Genomic DNA, 23431 nt, shown 5'->3' with positions numbered 1-23431 from the left:
ATTCCCATGCTAAAAAGTAAAACACTCTAATAATAAATCAATAAATTAGCCATAAAATTAAAAAAGAGTAAATCAATTTAATGAGATCTATAGGCAGAAAATGAAATCCTGGTAAAGGTAACATTTCCTCATTAGAACTTCTGCCTCTCTGGGAGGGAAGCAAATTAATGCTGACAGGTGTTATCTCCATTTCCCTGAGAAATGGAGGACAGGGAGATCAAATGACTATTTAGCTGTAGAACCTGAGCTTTGTTAATCCCTGGTTGTCTCTATTCTTCATGGGCCTTTCTTCATTCAACTGTATTTTTTTTTACCAGGCCATAGAGCATTCCAAGCCCCAGAGTGAATTGGAACCTGAGAATCTCAGGGATAATTAGAGTTCTGATCCCAGTACAACAATGTCTTATTCCAAACTAATAAACCTCCCACTCTATGAACAAAATCTGAGTCACACCAGATTAGTAGGGAAGGGAGCATCTGACCAGGATTTCCTTTTCTCCTACATTTCTGCTATCACAGCTTGACCTATTGAAGGTATTCTCAATGTCACAATCTGACATAGATTTATCTTTTGGAACAAAATTCTTAACCATTATTTGCATCACAGACATCTTTGGCAATGTGATGAGAGCTTTCTTAGAAGTTGTTGATTACATTCATGATTGAGAGAAATTCTTACTTTAAGTTAGAAGTTAATGAAAATAATGATTCATTTTTCTTGTCCAAGTTCATGGTCCCCCTGAAATCTTTCCACAGTCTCCTTGGCACCCCATATTAAAAACATCTGTTTTGGGTCACAGAAAATAGAGTTTGCACTGGGTATGCTTGGATCAAAGCAAGACTAATGTTCCTGTTTCTGTATTTCTTATAGTACCAAAAATCTAATCAATCTACCAAAAGTAAATATCTACAATAGTCTTGCTATTAAATTCTAGCTCCAGTCCTACCCTTCACTATCTAATTTACCTTGGGTAAAAAATCACTTAATATCTTTGGGCCTCAGTTGCTTAATTTGTGATATGTGGAGGTCTCCTAGTCACATGACCAACAAGATAGAGGACTAGATATTTCTCCTAATCTTTATTAAGTTGTAAAATCTCCTCAAAATAGGAATGATGCACAAGATATAAAAGGAAAATTGTAAATTCGTTCCCAGACCAAGGCATCAAGAAACCTAAGAGAGCAATTGTTTTATAAATTAACAGTATAGAAAGCTCACACCTCAATTTAGCATTCGCTTCACAGCAAACCCTGATGATCTTGCAGAGCAGACATACTAATGTAGTTGCTAGTGCTCTAAGATGCAGATCCACTCATTAATTTCTTTGCTACTGCTTCAGACTCTATGTACACAATCCATCTCTATCTATGCTAACTCCAGCACTCTGTGTCAATAAGTAGCAGACATCAACCCTGAGTAGTATAGTATAGAAAAGTTGACACATGTTCTGCAAGAGGACTTGGCATCTTACAGCAGCACTTAGTCAAAGAAATAAAGAACAAAATTAAGTGAGTCAGAGGAGCAGCATGCCTGAGGAAATCTACCAGACCTTAAGGAAAAGGAACTGACATTAATTCAAGATCTGTTCTTTTAGTTCAAGCAACTGAGGCCGATAAAAAGTGAATTTCTCAATAGTGGGAGAAGAACTGGGACAGCTTTAAGGACAGCTCCTGGAGAGCTGCCATCAAAAAGGAGGAAATCAGGAAATAACAAAAATATATAATCTGAAAAAAAAATATTAAACCTGCCCCACAGCTCACTCAGGATGAAAGCTCTGTTAAAGACCTAGGACATAAATAGATAAGTTAATAGGGAACATAGTAAGCAGATAAAATGGTCACCACCAAGAAGTCTAAACAATTGAAATGACTCTAAATAAAGATTGTAAGAAAAAAAAATCCCACAATAAATTAGATGGATTTCTAAGACATAATAAAACCATGGAGTATTAATCCTGACTGGCTTGAGAAGGAAGAAGACTATTTAAAGTTAAAAAGGAACATTTTTTCCCTTTTACAAAGCAGAAATTATCATCTGACTGGAAAAAAAAAGAATGCGCATTGATAAATTTCATTGATGGATTAAAAGAAACAACTGATTGATAATCCAAATACACTGAAATGAATGACTATCTTGATTCAGAGCAATTCAATAGATTTTTGAGGGAAGAGAACCATCTGCATCCAGAAAGAGAACCTTGGGGACTGAATATGCATCACAACATAGTATTTTCACCTTTTTATTGTTTGCTTGCTTTTTTCTTTTTTTCCCCTTTTTTGACTGATTTTTCTTGTACAGCATGATAAATGTGAAGATATGTATAGAAGAGTTACATATTTAGCCTATATTGAATTACTAGCTACCTAGGGGAGGGGATGGGGGAAAGAAAGGCAGAAAAATATGGAACAAAAGGTTTTGCAAGGTTGAATATTGAAAACTATCTTTGCATATATTTTGAAAATAAAAAAAACTTATTAAAAAGAAGAAGAAATAAAGAACCATCTAGAAAAAAAAGAACCAAAAAGTTAACAGTGGTAAACATATGATCTCTATACCAGCACAAAAACAGTATGCATCAAAACAGATTGAAGATCCTAATTTCCCCAGTATAACGAGTACCAAAAAAGCAATACAATGCTAGAAGTAATATAAGACAGTTGCCCTGAACTCTGAATATAGAAAACAAAATGCCAATTAAAAGAATACATGGATCGTTAAATTTAACAGTTCCAGTGAGAAAAAAAAAAAAAAAATATATATATATATATATATATATATATATTCAAATGTTCAGGAGAAAGAACTTCATATATAAAGGAAACTTGCAATATTCTCTCTAAAATGTAATGTTTTCTATTGAGGTTTTCTTGGGTTCTCTGGAGGCAGCCTTCTTTTCAGATCAGGAATCACCACAACTGCAGCCAGGAATTAAAGTCCAAATCCTTTATTGTCTCCTTCAAAGTCTTGTCTCCTTTACTTGAGGCTCAGCTAGATTTTTCTGGAGGCCTATCTCTCTTCTTGGTTTCCAGAGCTTGAGCTCCCACCTGCCTTCTCTGGCTTCTGAATCTCCCTGACTCCAAAGGTTTGTGCTTCAGCCTACAGCCACCACAAAAATGGAGGATGGAATGAATCTATCTCAGCCTCCGAGAGCTTCTAGTGAGCTTGTCCCTTTTGGCTCTGAGAGCTTCTAGCTTATATGGCCCCACTGAGTACAAACCAATCATTATATCCCTAGGAAATCATTATTTGTTGTAGTATTAAATCAATACTAAACTAGATTTAACCACTGTCTCCTCAATTCCACTTAGTATCTTGTTTCAAGTTTTGGCCCCTAATGTCTCCTTGTAGGATTAAATCAATCATACTGAACCATGCTAAATTAGATAACTATTGTCTCTATAAATTCCACTAACTTAGTACCTTGTAAGAATACTTTATTTCAAGTTCAGAGTTCTGGCCCATAACAGAAACTAAAATTTAAAAATGCAAGGTAGTTTGAGTTAGTTCTGTATAGAACTAAAGTTCTATGAATTTGTGAATTGATTGTAATAAGCTCTTTGAAGGTAAAATCAGTCTCAGATTTCAAATGGGTTATAATCAAGAAGGAAAAAAGGAAGCAGGTACATAAATAACTGCAAAATTAAGTAAGAAGTAACACATCAGTTGTATAAGAGAGAAGGTACCGGGACAGGACCTATAATTTCAGTGATAATGAGAACTCTTAGGTGGAGAAATATCTAATCATCTTCATGGAGAAATAGATACAGCACTTGCCCAAGGATCAGGGAGAACTGAGTTCAAGTATAACCTCTGTGCAACCTAAATAAATCAAGCCCCCACTGCCTCAGTCTCCTCAGCTATTAAAGGTGAATCATATTGATACCTACTAATAAGGATTGTTGTAAGGATCAAATGAGGCAATATTTGTAAAGCTTTAAAATAGAGACTGGAACAAAGTAGCTGTTCTATAAATGCTTGCTTCCTTCTCTCTTTTAACCAATATAGGTCAGCATCTTTTTGTCAACCATAAGCCAAAAGAGTTCTCTAGAGCACTTAAGGGTCAAGTGATTTGCACAGAGTCACAGAGTCAGAGTTGTCAGAAGCAGGATTTGAAATAAACTCTTTTTTACTTAGACAGCAATTGTATATTCATTATGGAACACTATTTTCTTGGATGTATTGCTCCAGATATGAATAATGAAAAGTGTTAAGTAAATTTACATAGATCTGAGGTCATCAAAAAAGACTCCTTTGATAAGGAAAAATTGGAATTAGTCCCTTGGAGGAATTATAGAATAGGATGAAGATGAAGGTGGTGAGAGGGAATTAGAATAGGAGAGAATGGCATCAGCAAAAGAGATGGGGGAAAGTTATCCAGATGATGTATTTGATGGAGTATTGTATCTGGAGTCAAGCAAACCAGAGTTCAAATATTGTCTTACATCTTTGTTAGCTGTATGACTCTGGACATGTCAGATTCTTCATCTGTACATGAGGAAAATAATACCAAACTTACAGTGTTTTTTTGAGGATAAAGATAATATATATAAAACTATTTGCATTTACATTTTCCTTATTAGTGATTGGGAACATTCTTTCAAGGTGTTAATATTTTGCAATTGTTTCAAGAACTGTTTGTTCATATTATTTGACTATTGGGAAATAACATGTGGGTATAAGTATATATATGTGTATATGTATGTATATATATATATATACATACATATACATGCACACACATATATATATATATATATATATATATATATACACATACACACTCACATATATAGATGCATGAATACATATACCAAAACTTTATATGAGAAATTTGATACAATTTTCACCCACTTCACTTATGTCTTTCTTATCCAAGGCATATCCAAATAATGTCCCAAAATTTTTGTTTCAAATACAATAGTTATCTATTTTATTATTGGTAATTACATCTATCTTTTATTTAGTAAAGAAGTTATCTACTACTCATAGTTAGGAAAAGAATATGATCTAATTATCTTCCAAATTTTTAATACTATCATCTTTAATAATAAACATATTTCCATATATCATATATCCATTTAAAATGTATTGTGGAATATGGTGTTAGTTGTTGGTCCAAGACTATTTTATGCCAGACTATTTTCCAGTTTTCCCAGAAGTTTTCTAATTCAACTAGGGAATTCTTTCCTAGGTAATTTATAATTTTCATGTTATCAAACACTGGTTTGATATATTACTTTCTAATCTTAAAATGATTTATAAATGATCATCATCATTATGATTATTAAAAAAGAGAGCCACTTGTCATATTTAGGAATGGCAAATAACATTTTACTGAGGAAGGGATAGGAACGGGACAGTGAGACAGACAAGTAAATCATGAACACTACAGGTTAAGGTCCAAACAAGTTTCAAGAGTTAGGGTAGCACTTATTAAGCACCAGTGCCAGACATTATGCTAAACACTAAGAGTGCAAAGAAAAGGGAGGGAACAATTCTTCTTAAAGGGTTCACAATCTAAGTTGGGGGGAGAGATAAAATACAAACAATTATATGTAAATAAAACATATATAACATAGTTGGAAATGATTTTGGAGGTAAATCACTAAAATTAAAGAGGACTGAAAAAAGGCTTCTTTTATAAGATGGATTTTAGTTGAGACCTAAAAGAATCCAGAGAACTATTTTGTTTTATATTCCTAGCATCCATCTAGTACAATGCCTTTCACATCTGTAGATGCTTAATATTTTTGGAACAGAAATTTTGCAAAGGAAGGGAAGGGGAGGAGAAGAGAAGGCAGGGGAGGGGAGGGAACACAACAGAAGAGGTAAAAATAATGTAATTTCAGTTCTCAAACATCAGAATAATCATGGGATAATAGATTTCTAATCTTAATTCTTATTTTAGATCTCAATCTTTACTCAAATACTCCTAAAACTATTTATCCTCAGCATCCCCATATCTAATTTTTGACATTAAGGAGATTATCTTGAATAAAATAGAAAGTATGTATTGGATAGTAAGAAATCAGGTTCAAAACATATAATGAGACCATAATGGTGAAAATCAAATTCTTATTTGACTTGATAATTATAAGTATTAGAGATATACTGATTATTTCTGAGTAATCATTTCATCACTAGATTTACTTTTTCACTGCTACAAGTAAAGGCTTGGTAATTTCACCAATAGAAGAAGCACCCAATAATAATGCAGGTCAACATCTTCTTTCCATCTCATGGGAACTGGTGTATAAAAAGAAGAATCCAGTCACTCACAAATAAAATGCCAAAATCAGAGCAGGAGGACTGACTAGGTCCCATGGCACTCAGCTTCCTCCTTCCAAGATCAAGAATTAGTCCTAAGGCTAATTTTAATTTTAGTTTAGTTTAGTTTAGTTTTAGGCTAAGTCCTTAGCCTGTTTCTGTAATTTTAGTCATTTGGCCTCTCAGAGATTCAGTTTCCTTATCTGTAAAATATGGATGATAGTACTTGTATTACCTGAAAGTTTTTGTTAAGATCTTCATAGAGTATAAAGTAAAAAGCTTACAAATTCTTGGCAATTTATTGATTTCTCTCACCATATACCACATGAATCTGTTACTATTTTCACTAGAGTCAATAACCTTCTAATTTCTCAATACTCACTCTACTCAAAATTGATCTCCACTCAGCTGACTGAATGATTATCCAACAGAGTAAGTCTGATCATGTCATTCTCTGTTCCATAACTTCTAGTGATTATCTATATCCTCCTATATCTATATCTATATCCAGGATCAAATATAAAGTTGCTCTATCCACTGTATCATCAAGCTGATTCTTGAAGGCTATCCTTGTGAGGCTTAATGGGCCATATGAGGTTAGAAAGGCTTCAATACTCTCCAAAAGTTCAATTTGAAATTAATCTGTTAAAAGTTACAATGGAGCTGCAATCAGCATCATTGGAGAAAGAGCACTTATGCAAACAAAATCTCAGATCCTTTCTGGAAGTATTGGAACATATATTGGTATTATAATATATATATATATATATATATATATATATATATATATAGTGAATAAAGAAAAAAAATGGCGGCAGAATTAGGAATAGCCTGGAATGAAAGGAGGAGAGATACCAAATAGGAGGCTTTTGCAATAATCTGCATGTGAGACAATGAGAGAAAGGAAAAATATAACTATAAAAACCATTTCAAAGAAGAGAAAATGACAGGACTTCATCACATGTTGAGTTCAAAATGAAAGGGAAATAGATGAATCAAAGGTGACACTTAGCTTCCCTCTCATAATAGGATATTTTTCCTTATCCCTATGGTGGCTTGTTTCCTCTCCCTCTTCAAATTCCTTTTCACAGTTTTTTTTAAATCTATTTTATATCCACTTCTCTATGTGCATTTTTATAAGCTTCTTGTTAGCAGTTTTCTTCTGTTTCTTTTCTGTCTTTGTCCACCAAATATCTTGTACATTGGAAATAGTTAATATACGATTGTTAAACTAAATGGTTCCAAATTGTCAAATCTTAGTGCCTAGAATCATTTCTTTGACAACAGAAAAAGACAAATTGATGGAGAGAAAATTTCTGCTAAATCTGGTGTTGCCATATTTCCTGACTATCAATCTATCTGGCTATGTTTTCTCTCCCTCTATCCCAAATGTAAACTTCCATATTATTTCCTGAAAATTTTCATTTCAGTTTCTCGTACCAATGTTTCTGGGCTACCATCATCCCCATCCCATTTGTTTGTGGTATCTTCCAAGACTGCAACTTCATTATGAAGTATTCAAGACTCGCAGGAGTTCTCTAACCAGTCTTGTAGAAATAGTATTCTGAACCATTTCCAGGTTTGGCTTAGCTTCAGCCAAGTATTCTACTGAAGGGTTGAAGAAATATTTTACTTTCATCATTATTTCATTTTTTAAAAATCAAATGCCAGTTCCAAGGGAGAAAAATTAATGTACTTTTGAAGTTTATCTTGAACATATTTATATTCTATAATACCTTTCATCTGAGGGACTTGGAAATGCTAGAATGAAAGTAGCAATATTAACTATAATGTAAACAGTAGTTTCTATATACACATCACTACAAAGTGGCTCAACTATGAAAATTAAAAAAAAAATTAACAGGAAAAAACTGAATATATTTTGCTTGAAACTGCCTTCAGATTTCTGGGGAAGATCTTGGTAGTCAATGCTTAGAAACTTCAATAGGGAAGTATAATCACTTTTATTTCTATAACCACATAGGCAATCTTGTTCTTCTGCACTCAGAGGCTCATAGAATGATAAGATTTATATCTGAGCCATAGCACAGAGGCCATCTGGTCTAAACCTCTCAATTCACATAGGAAGTGACTAGGGTCCAGAGAGCCTCAATATTGTGTCCAAAGTCACATTGTTAGATACATGCTTTAGGGTTAGATTTTAAAATTACAGATTTAAACAATTTCCATTTTGTTTTGTATTTTTTCTCCATACATACCCACACACACCCCCAACACTCCCTTGCACACACACATTATCTCCAACACAAAATGCTCCTTTAAGGCAGCAACTGTTTCTCTTTATTCTTCATCTTAACACAGTATCTATCACATCACACACATATAATAAATGATTTCAATGAAATAAAAGTGATATTTTATTCCTACATCATAATTCACTCATTAAATTTGTCACCAGTATATATTTGCTAGGGCAACTAGGTGACACAATAGATGTTACCTGGGTGAATAAGTTGCCTAATCCTGTTTGCCTCAGTTTCCCATCTGTAAAATAAATGAATTTGAGAAGGAAATGACAACCATTGTATATCTCTGATAAGAAAATCCCAAATGGGGCCACAAAGACTCATATACAACTGAACAACAATAGAATAGTTTCTCTGTTATCCCTGCCCATATCTATCTTCTTAGAAACTGATATACGAATTAAGAAATCTATAATAAAGGCAGCTAGGTGGTGCAATGGATAGAGCACTAGCCCTGAAGACAGGAGAACCTGAATTTTAATCTAGTCTCTGACATTTAACACTTCCTAGTTGTGCGACCTTGGGCAAGCAACTTAACCTCAATTGCCTCAGAAAAAAAATGAATAAATCTGTAACAGCCATATATATCATACAGATTACATTTGCAAACTTGCAAGGGATGCAGTAAAGCTATAAGAAAACTCAAGCATTTAGAAGAATGGGATAAAGGAGTGTGCAATAATGATAGTGGGAATGACTGTAGTTGTTAATGACCTAATCCTAAATGGATTATAATATATCTAGAGGACATAGTGCACTAGCTGTTATTTGGCTATATCAATCAATGGAATGAAAACTGCTTTATGAACTTCATACCTAGATGACCACAATGTTTCCCAAGATAGTGCTCTTGCTCTTTGTATCTTGGCTAATGTCTACTAACTCTTTACTACCAGAACTAAGGATTCTTGACATACCCAGAGTTCTAAAAACATATATATATACAGAGTTCAAGTGAAAAGGAGGCCTATTTGTTATTACCAAAAAGTTCCTTTAAAGTTTTCTTCCAAAATACTGACAGTTCTTGACAGCATTGATCTTGTAAAGCACAGAAGATCTGATTATCTACAAATATTCAGAACCAAAATCTCACCTTCATTTTAGGAGAAAATAGCACCTTTCAGGTAATTGATGAGCAGAAAAGAGAATGTTGTTATAAGAAAATAGAAAGGGGAAAGCAGATAGTTTGAAATGATGACAAGATCCGAGTAAATAGTTGAAAGGGATAAGAAGCTATAGCTTGGTTTGTATATCTAGGACCAGCAAGTAGATATAGTGGCCTAAGTGAGATGGAACTTTATGACCTCTGAATTCTCTCTTTAGATCCCAAAATTTCCACTCTCTAATCTTTTATACTCATTAGAATGGCCTGAAAGGTGTTATTTTCTCCCATTAAAATGTAAAGTTCTTGTGGATAAAGATTATAAACATATATATATGTAAAAAAACACAAATGTATACAAGTGTATATACATTGATATAGGTATATGATACAATTAATATTGCACATTTATGATTAAATATATTTATATTTATTATTTATTTTTATTAATATATTATATAAAATATAAATATATTTAATAATATATAAATAAAATATATAAATATATTAATTATACATTAATAATTTAATTAAATACAATTATATATAAATTATGTATATATTTGATAATACCTATCCTCAAAGTTTACATTTTGCTAATGTATTGTTTGGGATTTACATATGTATGTATGTAATATATGTATGTAATGAGACAATGCATATGTAAATACAAATGTATATTACCATTTATGTTTATATATTATATGTTCATCAATAGTGCTTAGCATAGTAGCTGGCACATATGAAGCATTTGATAAATGTTAATGAATTCATTCATTTAATAAGTAATTAACACCTATTGATTAAAGTATTTTATAATAGTTAATTCCATATTACACATGAGAAAATTAAGGTCAAAGAAGTGACTTGTCCAGAGTCACAGGAGTAGTAAGAATGAGAATCAAGATTTGTACCCAGATGCTCAGACTCCAGAATTGGAAATCTTTTCTTTGTACCATACTGATATTTACTTGAGTTTGATTCATTTTTAACATTTATCCTTTGTAAGACTCTAGGAGGACACTTAAATTCTCTGAGTCTCAGCTTCCTATTATTTATATATTATTTCCCATTGTCTATATAATGTGCACAATTATAACACAGTGTTGTTGTGAGGACAAATGAGATAATACATTGAAAGTTCTTTGCAAAATTCAAAGAACTAAGTAAATATGAGTTTCTATACAATTCACATTCAAGTATTAATAATGCTTAAAGGTCATTTAAACAAACAAAATAACTACATGATCACTTTTATAAAAGGATTCAGTTAGGATGTGTTAATTACTGATTGAGTAAGTGAGACTTTAGCAAAAGAAGGACAATGACCCATTTAATAAAACTTGAAGTAAAACAATAGTCCTCTCTCTCAAATAAAGCTTTTATTTTCTATTCCAACTAAGTCATTTATGAAAGGAACTTCCACTGGTATTTGACAACCCAAAAAAGGGATGGACACCCTAGGTCTTTCTCTAACTCCATGTCCTCCCAAGACACACTGTGTTCATGTATTCTGGAACTATTCTCAATGTGGTTATCATGTCCTTACCTCCTTTTCATAAAGTTCAGGTAATAACATTTTTCCACCACCACAAGGAGGCACTGTTGGCATAGTTCTCAATCTTACCTGCCACTTGAAGCTAGTTGTTATCTGTTGTCCATCTAAATTACTTTTTATTTCTAATCTAACAGGTTAAAGGAATAGGAAAACGGACCCCACAATGACAGAAAAATCTAAACTTCAAATTTATTCTCTAGTCTACCTCTTCTCCTTCCCTTGCCATTTGTACTCAATTTCATCATTAATATCAACATTTAATATTCTGAAACCTGATACTGAATGACTTTTAAGCAGAACTGCTAACTTAAAAAACAAAACAAAACAAAACCAAAAACAAACAAAAAAACCTCATTGCTTATTTTTCAAGTTTCCTTTCTTTATACAAAAGTTTTCTGGAATTCCCTCCCTCATCTCTATTTGGTAGAATCCTTATTTTTTTCCTTCAATGTCTCACATAACTACTACTTTTATATGAGACCTTCCTAATTCTTCCATTTATTAGGTCTTTCTCCCTCTTGAATTACTTTGTATTGATTGCATATTCCTTGTATTCCCTTTCTTGCACAGATGGCATATCTGCACAGGACAGCGTAAATTGCCTGAATGTAAGGGTTAAGAAAAATGTACTTATACATAGTGATCCCTTAAATGAATTCTTTAAGTATGTATTAGCCTAACAAACATGGTCCTTAGAAATAAACTCAGCTAAGTACTAAGGGTTAGCTCCAAAGCAAATGTTCTACAAAGTAACAAAGATAGATAATAGAGATTTGTTACATTTGCTACAAAGACAGATATTAAAGGTATAAGATTTACTACATTTGAACCAGGGAGTATTCAAATAGATGTTGAATGATTGTAAAATAGTTAGACTAAAAGTGAATAGCCAGACCATGACAGGAATTCTTTACCTCTTCTGTATTATGTACTTCATTGGTAGTTGGATTAAGTTCATGAGACAGCTAGATTATCAGAGTATAGAGTTTAAAGTATAGAATATCAAGTTTGAGATTAGGAAGATCATTTTTCTGATTTAAAATTTAGTCTCAGTCATTTACTAGCGATGTGACCCTAGGCAAGTTATTAAAATCTGTTTGCCTTGGTTTCCTCATCTATAAAATAAACTGGAGAAAAAGATGGAAAGTCACTCTAGAATCTTTGCCAAGAAAACCTCAAATAAGGTCATGAAGAGTCAGCCCTGACTAAAATGACTAAAGAACAAAACTCCTTTTCAAAATCATGTTTTTAACTGAATACAATGAAATATATAACATTATAGAGGAAAACAATTATATTGAAATATAGTTGTTGTTTTCCTACCCCAGGTTAAGAATCTTTGGAGTAAGATGTCTTCTAAAGTCCCTTTCAACAGAGAAGAGTCTATTGCTTCTATGATTACTCATTACCTATAGAGAGCCTAAGTTAAAAGGAAGAAGACTAACAGTGGAAACAAAAAAGGGGGGGGGTAGAGGAGGAAGTAGAACAAGAGAAAGAAGATGTATACTTACAAAGTGCTCCCATAGAATGTCTCATTCCACTTTCATTGAGATTCAAGTAGAGCTTAAGGTACTAGCCTAGCTCACATGTTGAAAGGTATCTTTAGTGTGAATAAAGGACAATGTTTTGATTCATATTGTATTTCTGAAGGCCAATGTGGAATTAATATTCTTGAATCTCATTGATCATAATGGGAAAGATCCTCTCTTCCTCTACCCCTTCCTCCATTCCCAACCACTAATTGCCCTTTTTGAATATTAAGGGCATATTCTAAGTCTAGATTTTAAAGACCTTCTATGCTTAGGTTTGAAGAAAATAATAAAGAGGATAATTAGAGTTCCAGGCTTCACTGTAGGTCTCGCACTACCTGCTTCAACCCTAATGTTTTACTGAGATCCAATAGACTCAGGTGTGAGCTATCCTTCAGAATTTTCCCCAGCCAATGGGAGTAGTGGAGATAAAGTCCTATTGTACTCCTGCCATAGTCTACCAGTCACTAACCCCATTGGAGTCCTATAGAACTTCCCTCTTCCTCTCACCCTCTATAGAAACTGTGTTGGGGGCCCAGCAGGAAGAGGTGATTAACAGGACCACCCAGGCCACCAGGCATTATTTAACATTCTACAATAATAATGACAAGGAGAGCAGCAAAATAGTTATGATGTATTTATGCTCTAGGGCCTAATTTTCTAATGTCAAATTAGAGGAAAGGATCAATTTCAGTTTAAGACTAAAGTGTATTACAGTCTGAATATTGATATGTTTATACGAGACGTAGTAGGCATTTAATACATATTATTGGATGCTGAATGAAGTAATAATAATGAATAAAATCAATTTAGCATGTTTTCATATATCATATAAAGGAAATGTGGCAAGGAGGACAGAGCACTTACTATGGAGTCAAAGCGCTTGGGTTGAGAATATATCTCTGCCACATTCTATATAACCTGCACAGAATCTTTTTTTAACAATGGTCTTCAGTGTCAAAGCAGCTAGGTAATATAGTGGATGGAGTACCAGGCCTGGTTGAGGAAGACTCATCTTCAAATATGACTGCAAACTCACTAACTATGTGACTCTGGACAAGTCATTTAACTTTCTTTGCCCCAGTTTCTTCACCTGTAAAAAGAACTGGAGAAGGAAATGGGAAACCCCCTCCAGTATCTCTGCCAAGAAAACCCTAAATGGGTTCAAGAAGAGTTGGACATGACTGAAAAATTATTAAAAGGACCTCAATTTCATCCCATATAAAATGTCACTTGTATTATATTACCTCAAAGTCCCTTCCAGTTTCTCGATAATGTTTTTTGATTTCAGAATTATATTTGACCTTTAATCTCAATTCTGTGTAATAAGTATTATTATACAGGTATTATCCCTGTTTTACAGATAATAAAACTAAGTCTTACAGAACTGAATCAAGTTGGCATTGATGCCTACTGGTGCATAATAGATAAAGTGTTGCACATGTAGTCAGGAATTTGCTAATTCACATCATACCTTAGATATCTTTTGACTAGGATGTGTGTGTGATCTTAGGCAAAGTAGTTAACCTTTACAAGCATCACTTCTATCATCTGTGAAACGGATTAACATTAATTAATATATGTACTGTGCTTTAGAAACTCTAAAGCACTGTATCATCATAAAATATCTATGTAAGTGCTAGCTATTACTATGACAGAGGTACAATAGGGTAAAAAAGATGTCCAAAAAAATAGATACTGTTTGACCTTCCACTATTTGATTAATGTTAGGAAGGAGGAGGGAGAGTAAAAAGTGGACCATGTTGCATAAGAAGTCTTCAAATGAAGGCTAGAGAAATCATTTATCATAGAAGCTACAAAGAAGACTCTGGTTTGGGTATAATTTAAGCAATGTAGCTATGTGACTGTCTCTTCCTTCAAAGGAACTTAGTTTCTTCTGGGTGGATATAGCATGTAGAAATATAATTAAATTCAAAATGTATAGAATGTTATCTCATGAAAAAGTAAATATTTACAATTGGGGATAGGAAGTTAAAAAGAAAAGTTCTATCTAGTCAATGGCAGCTGACCTTTACTTTGAAAGATTCTTGGAATTTTTCAAAGTAAAAACTAAGTGGGAGACTATTCTGCTTATTGATCTTTGTTCTCAAAGAAGAATGATATGACATCATTATGTTAGAGTTATGTTAGAGGCAAGTCTGAGTGTGACTGAACAAACCAATACGAGCTCAGAATGCTTTACCCACAGGTCAGGTACAGATAGTCCCTATGAATGTTTGGAGTGGATTCTCTAGTCACACAAATCAAAATTTCTTTCAAGCTACTTCAATTCAATTTTGCTCATAAAGCACAGAACCTCCTCTCATGAGGACATGCCATGCTGGGCAGTCCTTTGCCAGAATCTCCCATGTTGTTCAATCAATCCCAAAGTTCTTAAGAGAGACCTTGAGATTGTCCTTGTGCTGTTTTTTTTTTTTTTTTTCTGATCACCTTGTGAGCATTTGATCTTTGTGAGTTCTTCATAAAACAGTCTTTTTGGCAATATGTTTAGCATTTGAACAATGTGACCAGCCCAGTGGAGTTGCTCTCTCTACAGTAATGTTTGAATGTTTAGCAATTCGATTTGAGAAAGGATCTCAGTGTCTAGTACCTTGCCCTGCCAGGTGATATTCATAATCTTCCTAAGACAATTCAAAGGGAAGTGATTCAGTTTCCTGGCATGCTGCTTTTATGTTGTCCAGATTTCACATGCACACAACAAGGAAGTCAGCACAATGGCTTTGTAGACCTTCAATTTGGTATTCAGTGCAATACCCCTTGTCTCCCACACTTTCCTTCAGAGCTTCCTGAACATTGAGCTAGCAATGTGTGTGTCAGCCTCATTATCAATGTGAACATTCTTGGAGAGTATACTGCTAAGGTAGGCAAACTTATTAACAACATTCAAAATCTCTCCATTTACTATAACTGAAGGGTCCAAGTATGGATGGTGTAGTGCTGCCTGGGTGGAGCACCTGTGTTTTCTTGATGTTGTTAGGCCAAAATTAGCACAAGCAATGGAGAATCAATACATACTTTGTTGCATCTGGACTTCAGAGGCTACTTTGAATGCACAATCATCTGGGAACAAAAAAAAATAATCCTAACATCCCCTCCACTTTAATCATCTCATAGCCTATTCAAGTTGAAGAATTAACCATCAGTGCAGTAGCTGATCTTAATGTTATGTTCATCCTCAATGAAAGCATTTGCCAATACACTGAATATATCATTCTAAAAAGCATAGGAGCAAGCACATAGCCTTGTTGCACTCCATTAACTGAAAAACTGCAAGAGCATTGTTTGTTATCCGAAATCTGGTCAATCATGCCATCATGAAATTGTTATTACAATACCGATGTACTTATCTGGGTAACCAATTTTTGATATAATTTATTTTATTTTTTTCATTTTTCACATAATTTTAAACTCTCACAACTCACAGTATCAATGGCCTTGGTGAAATAAAAAAACATTGTATATAAACCTCATTCTGCTGCTGGCATTTCTCCTCAAGATGCTAGGCAGCAAATACCTAATAGATAATTTTTGAGCCTTTTCTGATGCCACACTGACTCTTAGATACATAGCCATCTTCCAGACAAAAGCTCAATTTATTAAGGAGTACTCTGGCAAGAATCTTACCAGCAATAACTATGAGAGAGACACCACCACCACCACCTAGCCTGAATATCACAGGACAATCTATTTCTTTTGCTTTTATGGAAATGAGCATTGGAGATACCTCCTTTTGACATATAACATAAAAAATGTAGTCAGCTATTATATGAGCAGTCCTTGCCTCCCTTGTAAATCTCAGCTAAAATAGAATCAGGATCAGATGGTATGCCATAGAAGAGGAATCAATAGCCTTCAAAACCTCTTCTTCAATTGTAAATTTGTTGAGAGAGAGGCTAGCTTTAACCTCAAGTAAATGGTCAATAACTTCAGCATTGGTTTATGATGAGATGATGATGAGAATACTATGGAAGTTTTCAGTCAATATGTCCAGGATGGTGCCCTTATTACTAATCAATGTGGCTTGATCAAGAACCACTCTCGATGTTTGTGAGTGTTCTGACACAGATGAGCAAATGCAGTGTTATACACCAAATTTTGGAAGTCATCTATTTCTTTTCTACTCCACTGTTGTCAACTAGGTATTACCTCAACTTTCCTTCCAAGTTATCAATAAAGTATTCCCATTTAAAGAGGTTCTCTAATCTGTTGACATTGTCTACTGATTATTTTATCTTGAGGCCGTGGCTTTTGTTGAATATGATATTTAACTTGGAGAGTATAAATCTATGATTAGTCCAGCATTCCGTGCCATACATTGTCTGTTTCTTCTCCTTGCCATCATATATTCTATCAAATGACAGTTTTACTGCAAGGGTGCATCCCTTGCGTTTGGGTAAACAGAAGACAATATTGATCATGACAAGGTCATGAGATGCACAAGTCTTTAGTAGTAAGTGACTACTGCCATTGCTGCTTCCAATTCCATTCCTTCCAAGGACCCCTTGCCATATCTGTAGTCTGTACCTACTCTAGCACTAAAGTCACCCATAATTATTAGCTTGTCTTTTGTCACTTTGATGATAAAGGTCTACAGGTCTTCATATTTTAATTTGATCTCATCAGCATTTATCATGGTAGCAGCATAGGCAGTGATGATTATGGTATGATGTTTTCTTGCAAGTAGCAATCACATTGTCTTGGACCTATTGTTCACTCTTTTCAGAAGGCGTATAAGCTTGTTGACTAGATTAGTTTTAATCGCAAAATCCTATGCAGCTTCAGAGTACCCCTCTTCACTGTACCCACTCCAGAAAAACACATATCCAGTTCTGACTTCAGTAACACTTGCCTTCATTTGTGAGCCTTGTTTCATCTAGGGCTGTAGTTTAGGTGTGATATCTGTTGAGTTCTCTTGCAACAAGTGTGAAGTCCAGGTTAGCTCCCTGGAGGCCTCAAAATTAGCTGGAGTCAGGATAAGCAAAAGTCCTTGGTCTTTAGGGGGAGAAGTAAAGGGAATCGACAAAACTGCCACATGCTCTCCACCGATCTCCCTTCTCCTCGTCCTCCTCCAAAATGACTCTGGCTTGTCTTACTCCATCCTCTAATCCCTCCCCGATTATCTGTATATACCAAAAGATCGAGTTATCACAGAATAGTGAGAAGGGCCATTTCCCCAAGCATATGCTAATAGAGTATTGTCCAATAGGTAATTAGCCTTAAATGCTCGGTTGTCTGATTCCAGTGCACCTTTTCAGAGTTTCAGCCCTTTACAAACAAGAACTGTTTATTGTTCAGTTTTACTGTACTTTTTGTCTATAAGTGTACCCATATTCCATGTACTGATGGCAAGTGGAATCATCTTTGCAAAAGTTTTTGTACGTGTGTGTGTGTGTGTGTGTGTGTGTGTAGTGATCATATGGTGGGATTCCCACATGCAAAAGACAGGCTAGGGTTGGTAAGCAGAAAATTTTAGGTCATCATTTTTAGTGTCTTACATCAGGAAGTGAGCACTGGACTTTGAGATAGGTAAAAATTATGAAATTATGTGGGTGGTCACTTTTGATTCTTGCATAAATTGGATAATTTAAATTTAAGGCAGTTATATCAAATCATTAGCTTCATTCTCTCTTCCTGAATTATTACATTCCAGTGGCAGGAGAGAGCGATGGCTCAAGATACAGTGGATGACCCTGGTATCTTGGATGTCCAACCAAGCTCTAAGTGTACCATAGTTCCTGTATTAGCTGCCTTCATGGCCATGAACAAATTATTCTCATATGTTCATTCTGATAAAGGGAATTTTCACATGCTTGTAGATATCCTCCTAACTCACCAGTGTGTTTGAGACCCCTTGGTTACCCTCAACCTCATTTTTCCCATCTGTCTAATTGGTGAGGATATAACAGTTGCACATGCTACAGCTTCTTGGAACCACGATGAGAATTAGGTAGATCAGGTAGACAGCAAAGGTTTTGGAAAGTATCCCTGAAAAGGGCTTGGCAGCCTTCACACCAGAGATATTTGTCTTCCCAAAATATAGTTTACACCACTGGGAGAATATTATAGGATATTATTGAAAACTTCACAGTCTATTGGTTATTAGCCAAAGAATCTGGCACTACAATTCAGTGCTGACTACAGAACTAGAATCTAAAATTATTTCCAACTATATTCTAAGAAAATATTTCCCCCAGATTCATGGTTGATTATTTATTTGGTTAATTTTTTTTTCTCTCTTGTTTGGTTAGTTTTTTTTTCTCTCTCTTGTTTTATGTATTCATTTTTCCTTTTATTTCTTTCATAATGAAGTAATATAAAGCAGTAAGAATATCTGTGCCTTTTAAATATAAATAAGTAAATGACAGCTAATACTTATTAAACTAAAACACTACAATTATTACCAAATTCAGTACCACTTCAGACCTATCTGTCATGTTAAAATTTGGGATGGACATTTATTTTGTTATTTCAATAAAATGTCTCTCTCATAATGAAAACCTATTTAGTCCATTCCAAACCTCTCTGATTCCAATGGCTAGTTTTTCAGGGGACTTTTGAACTTGAATTTTCCTTTTTGTATACTCTCCATAGAAGACAACTATCAAAAGTAGGTACAAATAAATGTCTCTAAAAAGTTAACCAGTGGTGAATGTTTTTCCTGAATTAAAGGGAGGAGAATAACTCTTATTAGTGATTTTTTAAAATAAATTATGACTATGCAAAATTTACTACTTAATAGCCAAGGACTGAAATATAAACACTGTTCAAGATTTGTTAATATTGTTCTTTTCTTTCAGTCATGTCTAACTCTTTGTAATCCCATTGGGGTTTTCTTGGTAAAGATAAGAGTGGTTGGCCATTTCCTTCTGCAGCTTATTTTGCATATGAGAAAAATGAGGCCAACTGGATTATGTGACTTGACAAATGTCAGTCACATGATTATAGTAAATACCTAAAGTCAGATTTGAACTGAAGTGTTATCCAATGTTCTCTTCACTATACTATCCAGTATCTCTATTTAAAAAAAAAGAAAAAAAGAAAAGAAAAGAAAAGAAAAAAAGGACTACTGTATCTGAAGTGAACAAAGATAAGAAACAGAGAATAGTGCAGATATTCCCTGACATATCCCATCTAACACTAGAAAAAGAAAAAAAATCAGATTTCACCAAATCACAAAAGACAATATTTGATGTTTTAGGAAAACAATATATTTTCAAATCACTGGCAGAAACTGAAACATGACAGCAAAAGAAAAGAAAAACTAAATTAAAAAATACTTTTTTTTCAAACTGCTACATAAGAGAATTTTTGTATAGGAACACATTCTGATTTGTATTTAATAAAAATGCACACTGTCTCACAAAAAAAAAAACTGATGATCATTTTGAATGTCAGGAATACTAGAGTTGGGATCAAAAGCTCTGGATTCAAATTTTGGCTCTGCTACTTATTGGTAATAACTTTAAGAAAGTCATTTGAGCTTTCTGGGCCACTATTTCCTTATTTATACAATAAAAGGATTTGACTAGATGAGATCCAAGACACCTTTTAGCTCAGAATCCTTTGAACCTTTATTCTCCCTCTTTTCTTTTGACTGCTTCCATTCATCTCTGCTGGACAAGAATCATGTTATTGAAAGTAACATTTTCACTGGTATTTTTTTTTCCTGAATTAAAATTGACCTTTTCTCTTCTGTATATTTTCTCAAACATACATATTTCCTGTGTTGTTGGTGGGGGTAGAAAAAGTCTCCATGTGTATAAACAGATGTTTCTTTGAACATACCTACTCCATGACTAGGAAAGTGAATGTGTTAGCTTCACCACAACTAATCAGACCCTCCATATAACTCTATGCTATGCTGCTTTATCAATAAAAAAAGGATGATCTATGCAACAATTCACCCTGTGAACTAAGTTTCTGAATAAATCTAGTTCTAGGTGTGTGGTTGTGAATAAGATGGCAGCACTGGGCAATATTTAGAATGGAATTAATAATGATCTTTTAAAGATAAAGATCCAAAGAAAGTACCATCTAATTTTTAAGCAATACAGAAAGAATTATACAATTATTTATTTTACTTTTGTTTTCATTTCCTAGAAATTTCAACTACTTTCTCCACCAAGAAGGTAGAGGTATAAGTCATAAACAAATAATAATATCATATTATGGAAAAGGAAGGAAGAAAAAAGAGAAAAAAGGAAGGAAGGAAGGAAGGAAGGAAGGAAGGAAGGAAAGAGGGAAGGAGAGAAGAGAAAGGAAAGAAGGAAAGGTGAGCAGAGGAAAAAAAAGAAAAAAGGAAAGGAAGAAGGAAGGAAGGAAAGAAGGAAATCAGTATAATTTACAACAAATATTTAGATAATGACAGGGAAAGATAATGCGGAATGTTGGAGGGGATGTGGGAAAACAGGGACACTAATACATGGTTGGTGAATTGTGAATACATCCAGCAATTCTGGAGGGCAATTTGGAACTATGTTCAAAAAGTTATCAAACTGTGCATACCCTTTGATCCAGCAGTATATCCCAAAGAAATACTAAAGAAGGGGAAGGGATCTGTATGTGCCAAAATGTTTGTGGCGGCCCTTTTTGTAGTGGCTAGAAACTGGAAAATGAATGGATGCCCATCAATTGGAGAATGATTGGGTAAATTGTAGTATATGAATGTTATGGAATATTATTGTTCTGTAAGAAATGACCAGCAGGATGAATACAGAGAGGATTGGAGAGACTTACATGAACTGATGCTGAGTGAAATGAGCAGAACCAGGAGGTCACTATACACTTCAACAACAATACTGTATGAGGATGTATTCTGATGGAAGTGGATTTCTTCAGCAAAGAGATCTAACTTAGTTTCAATTGATCAATGGTGGACAGAAGCAGCTACACCCAAAGAAAGAACACTGGGAAATGAATGTAAACTGTTTGCATTTTTGTTTTTCTTCCTAGGTTATTTTTACTTTCTGAATCCAATTCTTCCTGTACAACAAGAGAACTGTTCGGTTCTGCATACATATATTGTATCTAGGATATACTGTGACATATTTAACATGTATAAGACTGCTTACCATCCAAGGGAGGGGGTGGAGGGAGGGAGAGGAAAAGTCGGAACAGAAGTGAGTGCAAGGGATAATGTTGTAAAAAATTATCCAGGCATGAGTTTGGTCAATAAAAAGTTATAATTATGGAAAAAAATAAATATTTCAATATATAAAGAAGATAGATGGCTCAATGTATGTATCACTGGACTTGGAGTCAGGAAAACATGAATTCAAATTCAGCTTCAGACACTTAATAGTTTTGTGACTCTGGGCAAGTCATTTAACCTCTACATAAATCTACTGGTGAAGGATATGGCAACATATTCAGTAATTCCCTGGATACTATGGTCTTCAGGGTCATGAGGAGGCAGACAATACCAAACAATTGAACAATGACAAATTTCAACGTTTAAATAGATTCAGATAATAGTTTGTAACTGGAAGAACACAGGGCTCACATCTCAGCTCTGACAGTGTGTCATATAGACCAAGCAACTTAATAACTTTTAGCATCCATTTCCTCATCTACTTTCTAAAAATGGTCACAGTATTGCTCATACTCCATATCTCGTGGAATTGAGTAAAGAAAGTATTTTATAAAGAGTTTAACCACAATTAGATTTATGCCAGCCTGTATAACATCTAACAAAATAAGTTTAAATAAAAACATAGTATAAATATTAAAGGCCATGTCACTTAACAAAGAAAAAGGAAAGGAAGACACAAAACAAAAACATTTTTCACCATGAATCTTTTGGGATTGTGCCGGACCATTGTATTGATAATGGTAGCTAAGTTTTTAACAGTTGATTATCATTACAATATTGCTAATTCTATGTACAATCTTTTCCTGGTTCTGTTCACTTGACTTTCAAACAGTTCATGTAGTCTTTATCTGTACTATTATAGTAGCTTTCTAACATCTTTTTTTCCTCCAGTCTATTTCCAAGTACAATCTATTTTTCATACATTTACCAAAGGGATTTTCCTAAAGCATAGATATGCCCATGTTATATCCCACTTAATCCTATTATTCAGTAAATTCTTATAACTCCATATTATCCCCCAAAATCAAATATAAAGTATTTTGATATTTGAATTTTTTAAAACCAGTTCTTTTCCTACAAGACACTTGTCTTTTATCTCTATTCCTTTAGCATGTTTCCTGTTTAATAGATGCTTATTGACTCAATCTGTTGACTTTTCAATGGTTGTTCCTCATATATATTTCTCTTCCTCTCCACTTCTTTGAATCTCTGGCTTCCTTTAAAACTAAGGTCAAGTACCCTTTTGTTCAGAAGGCTTTTTAAGTCCTTACAGCTACTAGTGCCTTTTTATCAAAAAATAGCTTTCATCTACTCAGTATTTACTTTGCATGCAATGATTTATAAATTAGCATTTAACCACCTGGAATTTATTGTCTGTTTTTATGTTTTCTTTTTCTTTCCAGAACTTAGCACAGTACCTGGCACATAAGTCCTTAACTGTTTATTAATTGATTGATACAATATATCCCGCTTTAAACCTATTTTTCTAGACTTTTCCCTAATCCTTAAACATATTAATTGGTCTAGAACACAGTTCAGAATTTTTAATTTGAGCCATACTATAATCTTCAATAAATTGAACATTTATGCTTAAC

General features: G+C 34.0%; 1 long non-coding RNA gene across 2 annotated transcripts in view; it reads right to left on the bottom strand.

Annotated features, from left to right (window-relative positions):
- LOC116420685 overlaps positions 1-13085 on the bottom strand; it is a 141390-nt gene extending 128305 nt beyond the window's left edge. For both annotated transcript variants that reach the window (XR_004231081.1, XR_004231082.1), the window contains exon 1: positions 12707-13085. This is a non-coding gene — a long non-coding RNA (uncharacterized LOC116420685). The remainder of the gene's footprint in view (positions 1-12706) is intronic.
- Positions 13086-23431: the final 10346 nt, after the last annotated feature.

Source organism: Sarcophilus harrisii, chromosome 1, assembly GCF_902635505.1.
Source record: "Sarcophilus harrisii chromosome 1, mSarHar1.11, whole genome shotgun sequence".
Lineage (NCBI taxonomy): Eukaryota > Metazoa > Chordata > Mammalia > Dasyuromorphia > Dasyuridae > Sarcophilus > Sarcophilus harrisii.
This window is presented reverse-complemented; position numbering and strand designations above follow the sequence as displayed.